Source organism: Pseudopipra pipra, chromosome 3 (assembly GCF_036250125.1).
Source record: "Pseudopipra pipra isolate bDixPip1 chromosome 3, bDixPip1.hap1, whole genome shotgun sequence".
Lineage (NCBI taxonomy): Eukaryota > Metazoa > Chordata > Aves > Passeriformes > Pipridae > Pseudopipra > Pseudopipra pipra.
The window spans coordinates 12,440,061-12,453,522 of record NC_087551.1 but is presented as its reverse complement, the minus strand read 5'-3'; positions in this window follow the sequence as shown (position 1 = coordinate 12,453,522).

Sequence of the window (13,462 nt, the reverse complement as noted above, 5' to 3'; positions counted from 1 at the left end):
AAAACTGCACACAACTCCTGGACAGTGCTTCCCCTGTCAGATTGCCCATCACAGAAGTCTTACTCCCAAGATACAATGCTTTGCTGTTGCTTGTGCTCAAAAAGGTGCTTCTGACCTTCACTCCAGCTCCAGGGGCCTCAGCTGTGGGCAGGCAGTTCATTTACCCTCCTCTCCTGGATCCCAACTGACTCAGTCCCAGATTCAGCCTCACAATGGCTCAGGGTGGAAGTGGCCCTGCAGCTGTGAGATGCCCCGCTGGGGAGGCCAGGCCCTGGGGTAGAGCAAGCCTGCCGTTGCCCTCTCCTTGCAGTTTGAGGACATGCCCATCGAACGCAGGTGGAGGAGGGAGCAGAGGGCTGTTGTCCCCTGCCAGACCAGCTGCCTGCTGGTGACTGAAGACACGGCTCCATCTGGTGGTGTGAAAGGAATTTGTCTGCATGTCTGTCGGAGAGCAGCCCTGACTAGTAGTCTCCAACTATTTTTTTCTCCCTTTTTTTGTTTTTTCCTCTTCTAAGGCCTTAGGCCCCTCTGTGGCTTTGCCTACCTGCCTGATGTTCTTGTTTCTCCCCAGCTGCTGCGATTACTTCTTACAGAGAGGCTTAAGCTGACAAATGTGTCCAGCTCTGGGTCATTCCTGGAGCATGGTACAATTTCTGAGACCGGGAAGAAGCGTTACAGAGCTGCAGAGGGCATTGCCGAAGGACAGATTCTCTGCTATGGCCTGAGATGTGACAGCTCTGCTCCCATTAGACATGTCCTGGATCAGATCAGAGATCTGTCTAGCCTGATATCTTCTTCCTGGCAGGACATGCCTGGGGAAGGATGGACAAAGTCAGCTGACAGAATCTAGTGTGCAGGCAGGAATGTCTTGAGTTTGGCACTGTGCCTCTATTTTTAATAACCTTCTGTGGATTTCATCCTTTCTGATTTTGACTCATCACCATCTGAGCCCATGAAGACTCCTGGTGTTGCTACACCTTCTGGAGGTGCAGCTGGATGGAAGACCTCTGCCCTGGGCTAGGAGGTATAAACAGCTGTCCAAGGTTGCATGGACACAGTTCATCTGCATGCTAGAGCTGCAAGTCAGAGCACTTGCCAGAAAAGATTGGTGATATTTCACTGTTGCCTGTCTTTTCCAGGTCCCTTGGAAGGGCCAGAGATGCCAGATGTATCCAGACTGTGAATCTGCTGTTCTTGAGGCAGAGAGGAGCAGTGACATGCAACTGAGAACCAGATGTCAAGGTGGGCCTTAAGGGGAAACCTTGTACATGAGCTCTCTGTATGACATGGAGTGGTTTGGGTCCTCCAGATCCCACGAGACTCCAAACTGTTTGAGGGCTATGGGACACTTAATCTTGACTGTTGCCTAAGAAGGCAGTGCCAAAAATCAGGTAGGGAAAAGTGGAGGCCTCTTATTTTGTGAAAATCATGGCAGTCCAAGCTCTTTTTCACCCAAATTCCGTTCTTTTTTTGGCTGGGTTTTGCTTCTGTTTTGGCATTTTGTGAAACCTGGATGATGAGGATTGAGGTGTTTCTCCCCTGGGCTGGCAGATTACACAGATGCTAGCATTTCTCCAAGCAGACCAATTTAATGCATTTCCCTTTGATTTTGCTGTTGGCTTCTCACGAGACATCCCATCAGCTTTCCTGTTGCCTCATTAGGATCTCAGATTCCCATAGCAGTACTGTCCCCCGTTTTCTTTGAGCTGGAGCCACAGCAGACCCTAAAAAAACACTTATCTGGCTGTTTGCTGTGGATTATGTCATTAATCAAATACAGGTACCTCCTGGCCTCTGAATGTGTGTCCCAGCACAGCTTGCATGCCTGGGCTGGAGAAAGGGATGCAGGGTCATGAGCAAGAGCTTGTGAACTAGGAGTTGTGCTGGGCTTTGAAATAGGCACCCCTGCACTAGAAATCACGGTGTCCATTGTTTAGGTCTGACTGCTCTCAGTGCCCTAGGAGAGGGCAGCATGGGACTGTTTTCCTGTTACCTCTTGAGACTTCCACATGAGCAGAGAAAAGTATGGGGCCACTGAAAGTCCATCTTTGCAGATTCACATTTTGCCACCAGAGAGCTCCCATTCTCTACACCAATGGTAAGGAAATAGACCAACATGGCAAAACAGTCCCTCAGTCTCCACTACATCCCATCTTCTGTAGTATTGACTGGACTCTGGTGCTTGCTCTGCCTTAAAAAAAAAATATTTTTTTAGTGCTTGGATGAGTTTTGCCCCTTCATTGCTGGCTTCTTAGAAGAAGGAGAACATTGAGGCTGGGAATATTGATGCTGCCTAATGAGAGAAAACACAGTGAGCAGGTGGAAAGCTGATAGCAGCAGTGCATTTTTTCTCACTCTGGTGATTTTGGACAGTCTTGCTGATAGAATAGCAGGACTTGAGAGGGTCTGCCTGCAGCACACTCCTGCTGCTAGTTGACCTACAGAAGAATGTAGCACTTGCGCTTCTGGAAAGAGTGTTGGCACATCCAGTAAGTTTAGTTTTGTGCTAATTTGGGTTTGTAATCACCAGTGATACCACTTTTTCTGTTTGATTGCAGGGTCGAAGCATTTACTCTCCCAGACAATGTAATTCTGGCCTTTTCCATCCATTCTCCTCCCTTCCAATGCCTAGATCCTTTCCTGCTCTTACCTGGCATTTTTGCAAACACATATTTCATCCTCCCACATTTCTGCTTTGCTGACGAGAAAAGTCTTTCACACCTGGAGGAAAAGATATATGGTATAGTTCATTCAATATGTGAAACTCATAACTGAAAAATTAGTAGTCTGAACACTATCGTGAGTTTGGAAAAATGACTGCATTCCATTTTTTGAAGCTGATGTGATTGATGTCTTGCTTTCTGTCATGGGTTTACTTGTTCTAAAAAACCAAACGGGAATTTTTCTTTCCCCTGCTGCATGTGGGGGAGGGATGTTGAATGGAGAGGACAGTTTTCTGCCTTGGGTGATTATCTACACAAAGGAGCTGGCTGGCAGAACTACATTCCAGCCTGATAGCCCTCTCTGGGGCTGAGTAGGGGGTGGGGAGTTTTTCTCCCCTCCTCTCCTTGGAAAGCAGCGCTTCACTTTGTGCCTTAAGGGTAGCAAGGTGTGTTGGAAAAGCTTGGAGGCCGTTTTGCTCTCGACCTGGTCATCTGTCTGTTCTCCGGCCTCGGTTTGTCTACGGTCTGCTCTCTTGCCAGCCGAATCTGCTCAGATTTCATCGTAGAGTTTGTGCCCACCGACGAACAAAGGGGGAGTCCTGTCTACAGCCAGCCGCAGGCAGCGTGAGTTTAGTGGGAAAGAAACTGCCTTTCTTTCCCCTTTCTTCCCCTTCCCCTCCTTGGTGGGGGCGGAGATCTCCATTTCGGCTCCTCCCGTGATCCGGGGCCCCCACGTGGCGACCACCAGTGATCCAACAGCTCCCCCTGCAGGCCACGACAGTGCACTGCAGGCTCTGCACCTCCAGCGACCCAACAGCGCCCCCTGCCAACCGTGATTAGAATTGCGCTAGGGGATAGAAGTATCAGGCTGTCTCCTTTTTGAAGGGGACTTTCTGGATACAGAATTATTGCTTAGTTGTTTTTGTGTTCTGTTACTGTTTTTGCCAATATACATATATCCTTTAATAAAGGGTTGTTATTTCTTCCTTTTTCCACACTTCCTGGAAAGTGTGGAATTAATTTTGGCTTTGCGATTGCTGAGAGAGAAGAGTTTGGTCTACCTCATAACTCATCCTCCTTAGCAAAACACTCCAGTCTCTTTAAACTGAGACACTTTCCTTCTGCGTCTTTCCTCCCAGCCCGTTAACCATGCTGAGAGCGTGAGGAAGCCCTGGCTCACCTGGAGCCTGTGAGATATTGGCTAAGGAGCAGTGGCCACCCCCATGGCATCTTGGCAGGGATGAATCAGCAAACTAATGCCCTCAGCTCCTGGCTCCAGCAGAGTTTGAAGGGCCCATCCTTGCAACTGCTCTCAATTTGCTCCATCTCCTCCATTTTTGTTTAGACACCCCTTTTCTGTGGTGCCCTGTGCCTGACAGAAATCTGAAAGGAACTGAGGGCTGAGGAGAATAAAGCACTAGAATTCCCAACAGTCACAGCTCATCAGATCTACTCTCCCTTGTCCTGTGTTAGAGCCTCTTCAACAAAGGACCTGTCTGCCAACAGTAGCAAACGTACCTCAAAAAAGCAGCAGTAGCTGTATATTTACAACAGCCCTTTCCTGTAGAGCCTCCAACCAGTGGATGTAAGCTGTGTGACTATGCCCCAAAGACTGGCTCCTTCCTCTCCTTGCCTTGCTGGCTGGAGATGATGAGTGTCCACACTTGGCTGTAGCCAAGAGGAAATACACAGCTCAGTGCTGTGGGAATTTTTATTGCAACTTACTGTGCTCTGAAAATTGTCTGGTGCAAACCTAGGCTTGTTTTTCTCTGTTCCTTTTGCTTCTTGCTTGGAGTCCTGCAGGTTGTCTTGGGAGGTGGGTTGCCTGCAAGTTTCATTATGCTGACCACTGATGGGCAGTCATAATGCAGGGGAAGTGGGGCCAGAGGTAATCAGAAAAGCTAGGTTAGTCTAGAAAGTGTGATCTTCGAGGGAAGATGGAGGGAACTGGAAGGCTGTTTAATTCAAGGAAGAGAGGACTTCAGAGGTTATAACAATCTCCAAAAATCTGTGAAGTCAGCTGTGGAAGAATAATGTGTTCTTGTGTTCCTGCTAGCTCTTAGTATTAGATTATAGCAAGGGACATCAGAGTTTGAAATCAGAAAAATGTTTCCAAGGATGAGAATAGCAAACCAGAAGACCAAGTTCCTTGGGAAAGAAATTAGTGTCCTTTCTTAGAGATTCTTAAAAAGCAGCATCAAATATGGTGTAACTCCTATCCATGTCCTCAGCTGGTCTGTCAGAGCAAAGGACGTTCTCAGCAAATATTCCTGTAGTATACAAAGAGAAGAGTTGAAGCACACCTCAAGAGACTCACCAGGCAACTTTTTTCTCCAGGAAACCAAGGACACAGCTCTGGCACTTTTCAGTTTGACATGGCTTCCTTCTGCTTTTGGTTGGAGTTAGCTGTCTGGAAATACTATCCTAATCTTGGAGACAAGCCTGTTCTGCAACACAGAATCTGGTTGCAGATTCACCCTTTTCTGGTCACGACCATCTCTGGCTGCACAGGGCAGTATTATTACATCAAGCATGATCTCCCCAAGCTAGAAATAGAAAATTGTAGCAGTCCTAAGTACAGCTTGGCCATGTATGTCCCTGTTTGAAATAAGAGACTGCAGCAGCTCTAAGGAGTTTGTAGGAGGCCCCCAGGGTATTGTTTTTTTCTTGAGAGTGCTGAGTTAGGCAGGATTGCCAAGCAAGGCAGAAGCTTTGTGCTGTCTGACATGCTGTGAGCTCCATCTTGCTGAAAAGCAAGCCAGTTGAACTGAACAGCCACCTCAGAGAGAGACATCATCTGCAAAACACTCCCTCTTGGTGAGCTCCCTGCTCTAGGTGCAGAACCTGATTCTCAGTCCAGCATGCGGGAATTTTAAGTGGAGTGTGAACTCATGCTGGTGCCAAATGAAGTGTCCTCTTTTTCTCCTGAACCATGTAAGGGATCTTTAACATTAATGAATTGTCTTCAGTGCTGCAGCAGCTGTGAAATGAGTTCCATTTTTAGCTGAAACAGGCTGCATTTTGACTGAAGAATTTTTCCTCTCCAGATTTTCACTAGAAATTTATATCTAAAGAATGTATATCTTGTATATCACTGACCATCAGAACAGCTTCTTAGCCTGAAGGAATCCTGATTTGCAACACAACTCTGTCACAGGACCAAAACTCTGGGTGGAGAAGGCATGTCCTGGAAAGCTGTCTAACCTGTGAGGGTGCATCAAAGCAGCAAGACTCCTGCAATAGTAAACCTAGCGCAGGTCAGGGGAAATGTTTCAAGTCAGGGTGAATTTGGGGACATATACTGGAAGACCAGCATATGCTGGCATGAATCTGTGTGTGAATATCCAGAGGCAAAAAAGGCAGGGCTCTTCTGGAGTGGAAGAACTCGCTTCATCATTTATTTACACACTCTAACACTTGCATTTTCATGAGGCTTGGATATCTCATGTATTTGCCAGAACAAACACAGGAGGGGACTCTTCTAAGCTCTTGATAGAATAATTAAGGAGCTTAATGTCTACTTGTGATTTTCCACTTTTTTGAGTTTACTTTGAAATGTGAACATAAAATCTGGCACTGTGTGAATTTGTGATGGTCTTGGGAGCACTGCTTCTCCATAAAACAATGTCTTGATCCTATCCAAGCACAGATGTTTGTCTGTGACAGCTGTAGTATCAATGATATATGCTTGTTGTTGAGCTATCCAAGTCATGCTTTAATGGAAATTCTTTAAAGAAGTTGCAAATAGTTCATTTTAGTAGACTGATTCAGCAAACATTGCGTAAACTCTTTGGAATAGAGTCTGAATTACACAAATAAGAGAGTTATGTGTGAAGGTGAAATGGAAAGCAGTATTTTTTTATGGCATATTGCAGTGGCTACCAAGCCTTATGGTTTTGTCAGCAGTCTCAGGATGTTGTATATATTTTTTTCTTAAAATCCCAGCTGCTGGAAGGAAGATATTGAATAAGAAACTCCATTTTATCATTTAAAAAAAGTAAGTTTCTAACCTTCATGGTTGCATAGAAAAGCATGAAAACATGAGCTGAATGTTCCAGATAGGATGTTGAAATCAAAACCAAACACAATGGAAACCTTGTTCATAGCTTTATACTCCAGACAGCAAATAAACAGGCTTAGATTGGCTTAGAAATTTTGCAGTTTGGTAATGTATCAATGTCTGACTTTTGGGATCTGACTGCTGGCATGACGGCACATGTGATTTTGGAATCAGAATTTAGCCTCTTTTGTTATACCAGGTTGACAAATTTATAAATTAATAAAATGTTAATATTTCTGCCAAATAAAAGATTTTTTAAAAAATATTTCTCTGGTGAGAACACTTTTTCAAAACTTTCCTCAACATTGCTCGAGTCCCATTTTGTCTCTTGTTTTGTTTCTCAACTAATTTTGTTTTGCTCTAATTTGAGAATTCCATCTTGAATCTCTTTTGGTTCATGCTTCTCAACTTTAATATTTCTGTCTGGAGATTTCCATTTGGTTAGGTTTTGATGTTGACCTCAGATTTGGTGTTATCTTCCCTTCCTCATTTTGGCTTTTTCATCCTGTTCTTTGCTTTTCAGCTTTGTTTTGAGCTAGTGCTGTAAAATTCCACCTTGGGTGATGGGTGATGTTCTACCTGGACATTGCCTTTTGTCATCTCAGTGCGTGATGTTTCCAAGTGGCTCAGTGCAGATACTCGAAGTCACATTCGAGCTCATCTTCTTGTGACTGGGGAAGTTGTTGGCTTGTTTTGTTTTTCCAGAGGAGCTGAATGAATTTTTCATGAAAGACATGCACGATACAGGAATTCATAGAGAGGGAATTCCAATTCTCCAAGCAGAACTAGCCCTGAGGGTCTGTAGTGGCCAACTTCATGGCTGCACTGTTAGTGAAGTTGTTGGGTGCTGTGAGAGAAATTGAAAGATGAAAAACAAAGAACTCCTTCTCTCTCCTATACCCCATTGTGTGACATGGTAATGGTGACTGTGTAACTTCATCCATGCTGCAGCCTTCAGATAAGCTTGTTCTTGCGTTCTGCTTCTGGAGCTCATAGGCAAGTTGAAGCTCACAGTTTGCCTTAGCCCAAACTGTGGCACCTTCTGAAAGCTGGAAGACAGATGTCTAAACACACTTTCTGTGGGCCTAAGATCTTTTTCTTAAGAGGTGGAAGAATTGGGCAGAGTCCATCCACAGCAGTGAGCCTGAACTTAGTCCCTACATCATGAATATTTAGAGGTCAAGCTACCAGCCAGCAAATGAGAAGAGAAACCCTATTGTATCCCAGGCCTTAAGCCTGCCCTTTGTCTTGCAGAAGAGTTCCCTTTCCTGCCTCTAGGCTATGTTGAGAACTGTATTCCACATTTGCAGAATGAAAATAAACAGCCTGCAAAACCCTGGTTATTGGAGTCTGAAGGGACAGCAGTGGGATGAGTATGACCTACACAGGCAGGAATATTTTGTTGGGGAAGTCCTGGTCCAGGGAAAGTCAGGAACCAGCATACAGCACTGTCCCAGGCTGTCAGCCCATCTGAAGAGGATCCTGATGTATATATGACAGCTGTGGGTGCATGAATCAAAGAAAGGCATGATGGTGTGAAGTTAGTTTGTTTCTGTACAGACCAACTGCAGGTGAAATTGTTTCTTTGGAGGCAGTACAACCAGCGGCTCTTATCCAAAGAGAGTCATCCTCTCTAAACCTGTCCTGCGCTGTTTTGGAAAGGGTATAGTTTCTGTCCTAGACTATGGGAGGCAGATTGTTTTTAGGGGAGAAACCACAAGTTAGTACTTCCACACAGGACTGAATTCTGCAACTGGCCCTTTCAGGCTGCTGTCTCTCAGCTTCTCCTATAGCGAGGCTCCCAGCATATAGGACCATTTCTTCCCTGGGGAAATTTCACGTAAGTGAAATGATTTTTAACCTGGACTTTACATTGTTTAGGATATACAAAGTACTATCCCTAGTGTGATTTTTCTTTTCCAGATGTTTTTTGTTACTTTGTTACTTCACAGAGTAAGATCTGCAGCTCTGAGCATCAAATATATGAGACAGAAGTGTCTTAATCATAGTCAGGCTTGGTAGATTTATTTGTCAGAGTCCTTGTCTTCAGAGCCTAAGGATTTGTGTCTATCATCTTGTAGCTTATCATGTAGTAGACCCCTGGCTGTCCAGGACTTCGAGGTCACATGGATAATTAGCAGTCAAGCTCTTACATTCCATCTAATTCATGTCTTTCCCAGTGTTATTAACCTCATATGGCCCTGTTTATGCTGGATGCAAGGCAAGGGCCAATCCATACATTAAGCAATGTACGTCAGGCTGCCGGAAGGTAGGGGCAGGGGTAGCTTTACTCCCATTTTAAACCAACATTCCTTTGACCCATACCTCAAAGCATGAACTGATTTACCTGTGTTTGCCAGCCTTTAATAAGTGGTGTGTACACACATTTCAGAGGAAGCTGATGGGTGGTACATAGCGATTAGAAGCACTTGAGCAGGCAGTTAGAGAGAGAAAAAGTTAGAAGTGGCATGGCCAGATCTATAAAGATACTGTGGCACTGCTGGTCTCCAGAGCAACTAGTTACCCCTTTTCAAAGCACTAATTTCCATATTGCTACTTGAAATTCCTGACTGGGAACTTTGTAGAAAGCATGACCTTAGAATGGGGCGGGTGGGACTCAGCATTCTTGCTGGAGCAAGATGCAGTAACAGAATGAGTGAAAAATGTCAGTTTTTATTTTTCATTACAGGCTTTCTCAGCCTCTCCTCAAACTCCAAAGTGTATTGGAGTTTGACCATCAAAGCCCAAATCCATGAGCTGTAGTAGATCTGAGAGAAGTAGTTCCTGACAGATGTGATGCCTTTGGTCTTTATTTCTCCTTCCTTCTCCTCACCCAGCTGGGGTGTCATTGCAAGGTGACTCTGATGTTTCTCACCAGTGCTCTTGATATTTGCCAGTAATCACTGTGCCTGGTTGCTGGGTATGTTTGGGATTGGCTTGATGGAAGACTCTTACCTGAGTAATGTCTCCTGAGTAATGTCTCCTGTGAGATATTTGTTCCCTGTATGGAGTTTGGTTTTTCCTTTTTTTTTTTAAAAAATCAGGTTTGCTGTGTAAGAACATGCAGGAAATTTGTATTTTGGCCTTGTTCTGTAATATTTGCTTGAAACTGGCTAGTCCTGTAAATATTCTTGAAAGTATCAACAGAGAGCTCAAAGTTCTGTTGTACAGTGTAGTAACACAATTTTTAAGCATTGGATATAAGTGATCTACTAAAATGTCTAGTTTCTTGTTAGAATGTGAGTAGGACAGAGCAGATAAAATACAACTCCTAGTTATCAGAGGTGGAAGAGACACTGACTGTCCATTTTGTCCATTTCCCTGCCAGCATACAGGATTAGCCTAAGTAAAACTTAATAATAGCTGTTTATCCAGTGTCATGAATTCTATCCCCTCTCCTGGCAAATTCCACATCTGAACAGAATAAACTAGATGTGCCTATTCCTGCAATGGTTGTTGAAATCTGGATCCAGTGTTTCATTGCATGCTGAAAGGCATGAATTCATTCCAGAATAAACCCAGCATGTATCTACTTTACTTGTGTGCATGTTTGTGCTTCAGACCCTTGTCTGAGTGTCTTAGGGTGCTGCTGCCTTCCTCTCTCTGTGTTACCAGATGTTTTGGGTTTGTGAACAGTTGTTTTTTGGGGCACTGTATCTCTGTCCTAATGAGCTGAGAGAAAATTTGTCTGACCTGGGTGTTGAGGAACACACTAGTGCAAATAGCTGGTGTGCAGCTGAGGTGCGAGCTGCAGATTATGTCTGGGGTGGGGGGAAATGGCTGGGTCCCTTGGCAAGGGGCCATGACCTGGCACTGACCCTTTCCCTGACAAAGGGCTTGGGGCCCTGCGGCGTGGCCGGGGGGTAGCTGGTCACCCAGAGACTCTGCAGGAGCCAGTGAACAGCGAGAGACCCCAGACTAAATATCACCACTGGAATGGATGCACAGACTGTAAGGGTACAATATCCAAGGAATTCCTTTGTTGGGGGTCCCTCCCTGGGTGGCACCAGCTCGAGGTGTTTTGGTGTTAAAGGAACCAGTTGTGTGGGACTCTGCTATGGAAAACCTGGGGCTGAGCTGGTGAGGGAACTGACTGTGAGTGTGGTATGTGGTAAGTGTGGCACTGCTGCGAAGGTGCTTTGGTCTCAGCAGTGAAAATCTGGGATGGTAAGAATTTGATTGTCAGAGTGGTCCTGAATGATCAGACAGGAAGGTTTCCTTAACACTGGGAATCTGATAAGAGCTGCAGAATATTTTTTGAGAGTTACTGAATGGTTTGGTAGGGTGTTTTTACTGCAAAGATGCTCTGTTGAAAAGTAATGATGTATCTTCCCAGTATAATGCTGGGAAAATTTACATCTATGTCTCCATTCCTTGCCTGGATTGCTTTTTGAAGCCCTAGTTTGCCAGTTTTGTGCTGTGAAAAAGGAGAGAAGGTTAACCCTCTGCTTCCTAAGGCTAGGAGATGCCTTCCTGTATACACGTGGCTAAGGTTCTTTGTGATGGCTCCACCACCCTTCCTTCCACCTGTCCCCTGCAACCCCTCAGCAGTCTACAAGCTCCTCTTCAGTTCATTAAGCTTAGAGGTTGCCCCTGTACTTCCTGGGCCCGAGAAGTGAGTCCTAACCAGTAGGCTTTGTGCATTGGAAGTTTCAGGCTTTTGAAGCTGGGTGTTGACTTTGTCCTGGGGACAGCAGATGGGGACTAATTTTGACACTGAAACATCAGGAGGCTGATGATCTGGAAAACTGCATTTTTGGATTGCTATAGATCTGGAGACTGTGTCACCTGGTGTGAAGAGTTGTGCCTGGATTTCTGCCATAGGATAATCATGTGGGTCCTATGTTCCCTAGTTTTCCAATAGGTGTCAAGGAGACACTTGGAAAACACTGGCCTTGGCACAGCTGCAGACAGAACCGTGGTTGTGGGGGTTTGCAAGCAATGTGACCTCATCCGTGACCCCAGATGCCTTTACAGAATCTGGCATATCCCTGTACTATCTCCCCTTCTGTGCCTGGTTCATCTTGACTCCTCTGTACTTGGCATTAGGGATACTGTGTTGCAAAAATATGTCAATGGAGAACATTTCTGCACTTCCTCGTAGTCATGCCCCAAGTCAGGGTGTGGCTGGTTACCAGACCTGGTTTGTGTTTATTGCTGCAGATCCAGTGCTTGCTTCGAGCCTTGGTTGATGCCACACTCTTCACTGTGGACTTGCAGCTCCTTATAAATAAGAGGCCTCCCTGGGACTGTCTGTGGAGTGGGCTTCCTCTGCCTGATCCCAGCTAAGGGAGTGCGCTGAGCTTGGCTGAGCCACAGGGCTTACATGTTATACTGTAAGTGGTGGCTTGCAACAGCTAGGAGGATTGTCTGATTGCTAGGGTGGGCAAGAAGGGAAAGAAGGGAATTTCCTGCCCATGCTGTGAATTTTAGAGGAAAGATACACATGTGGGTTTGGGGGAAGAAAGGATGACAGACTTCCATTCAGCGGCACTTGGGCGGTGGAGTTCCAAGGAGTGTTCCCTTGTCATGCAGTCAGAGGAAGACTAGGATTGATGCCCCAGCACCGGGGACTGAACTGGGAGGTTGTCCAGTGTGTTTTCATGGCGAGGGAAAGGGGGAAAGGAGGGACTTGCCAGCTTATGTGGAGTATGTGTACCTGCAAACAGATGTGAGGTGTCTGCAAAGTTTTATAGACTGGACTGGTCCTATAGGCTTCACAGAGAAGCCGAAAAGTAAAAGAGATTAAATATATGTGTGGTTCTGTGCACACCCTTGCATCTTTTTGTTTACTGAAAGGGCAGCGCTCCTACATATGAAGCACAGAGCTTGTGCTAGGTATTACTTTGTTTGAGGGGCTTAGCAGGTTTTGCTCTCTGTCATAAGGATGGTGGCTGGATTTGGACTGTGTTCTTGAAGGGCCTTATCATCCTTTGCAAGGTAACGCTTCAGAATACTTTAGGCCCCCTTGGAAGTTACCACTGTTGGTGTCTGTGTTTTTTGGTGTCATTTTGCTGGATAATTACTGGCACTGCCTGCTTCTGAGCATTCAATATATACAGCTATAATTTAATTTTTCCCTCTGAAAACTTCCGCTGGGAGAATTGGTGTGGTTGGGCAGGTGTTTAGCTGTGTCAATCTTCATGGGATGCATTCTCTACAAAATAGGCAAAACTGTAATTGCAGCTAAAGCCTCTTATTTCTTCTGTTTAATTGTGTATGGCTGGTAGCAAGGATGTCAATGAAAAAACAGCAAAGTTTTTTTAAAATTGGTATTAATGAGAATAGACACATGGGAAGAGATACATGAGCACGGTTTCCAGCCTAAAAGCAGCAGCTGCAGAAACAAGCACTGTTTCTTTATCAAGACTGTGGTACGTCCAAGAGGAAAAAAGCATGAGGCTGGGATTCAGTGGGTTGGGTCCCAGGTCTCAGCCCTGCTAATGGTTGCCTGAGAACCTTACGTAAATGAATTTCTTTCTTCCTGGCCTGGGACTCTTCTGTGGTCCTGAGACAAACTGTTTGCTTACTTCTACTTGGGTTTTTTCTTTCCAGAATCTCTAATCTCAACTGTTTGGTGACTGCATGACTCCTAAACTAGCAGGACACTTTCACCATTCAAATTCAGCAGCGTGGGCTTCACAACAGAGGATGGCTTGTTGAGGGGACTGGTTGGGCTGTTCTCTTGAGCATGGGTAAGAGGGTTTTAGAGAAAGTGCCTTTCCTGTGGGGTCAGGAT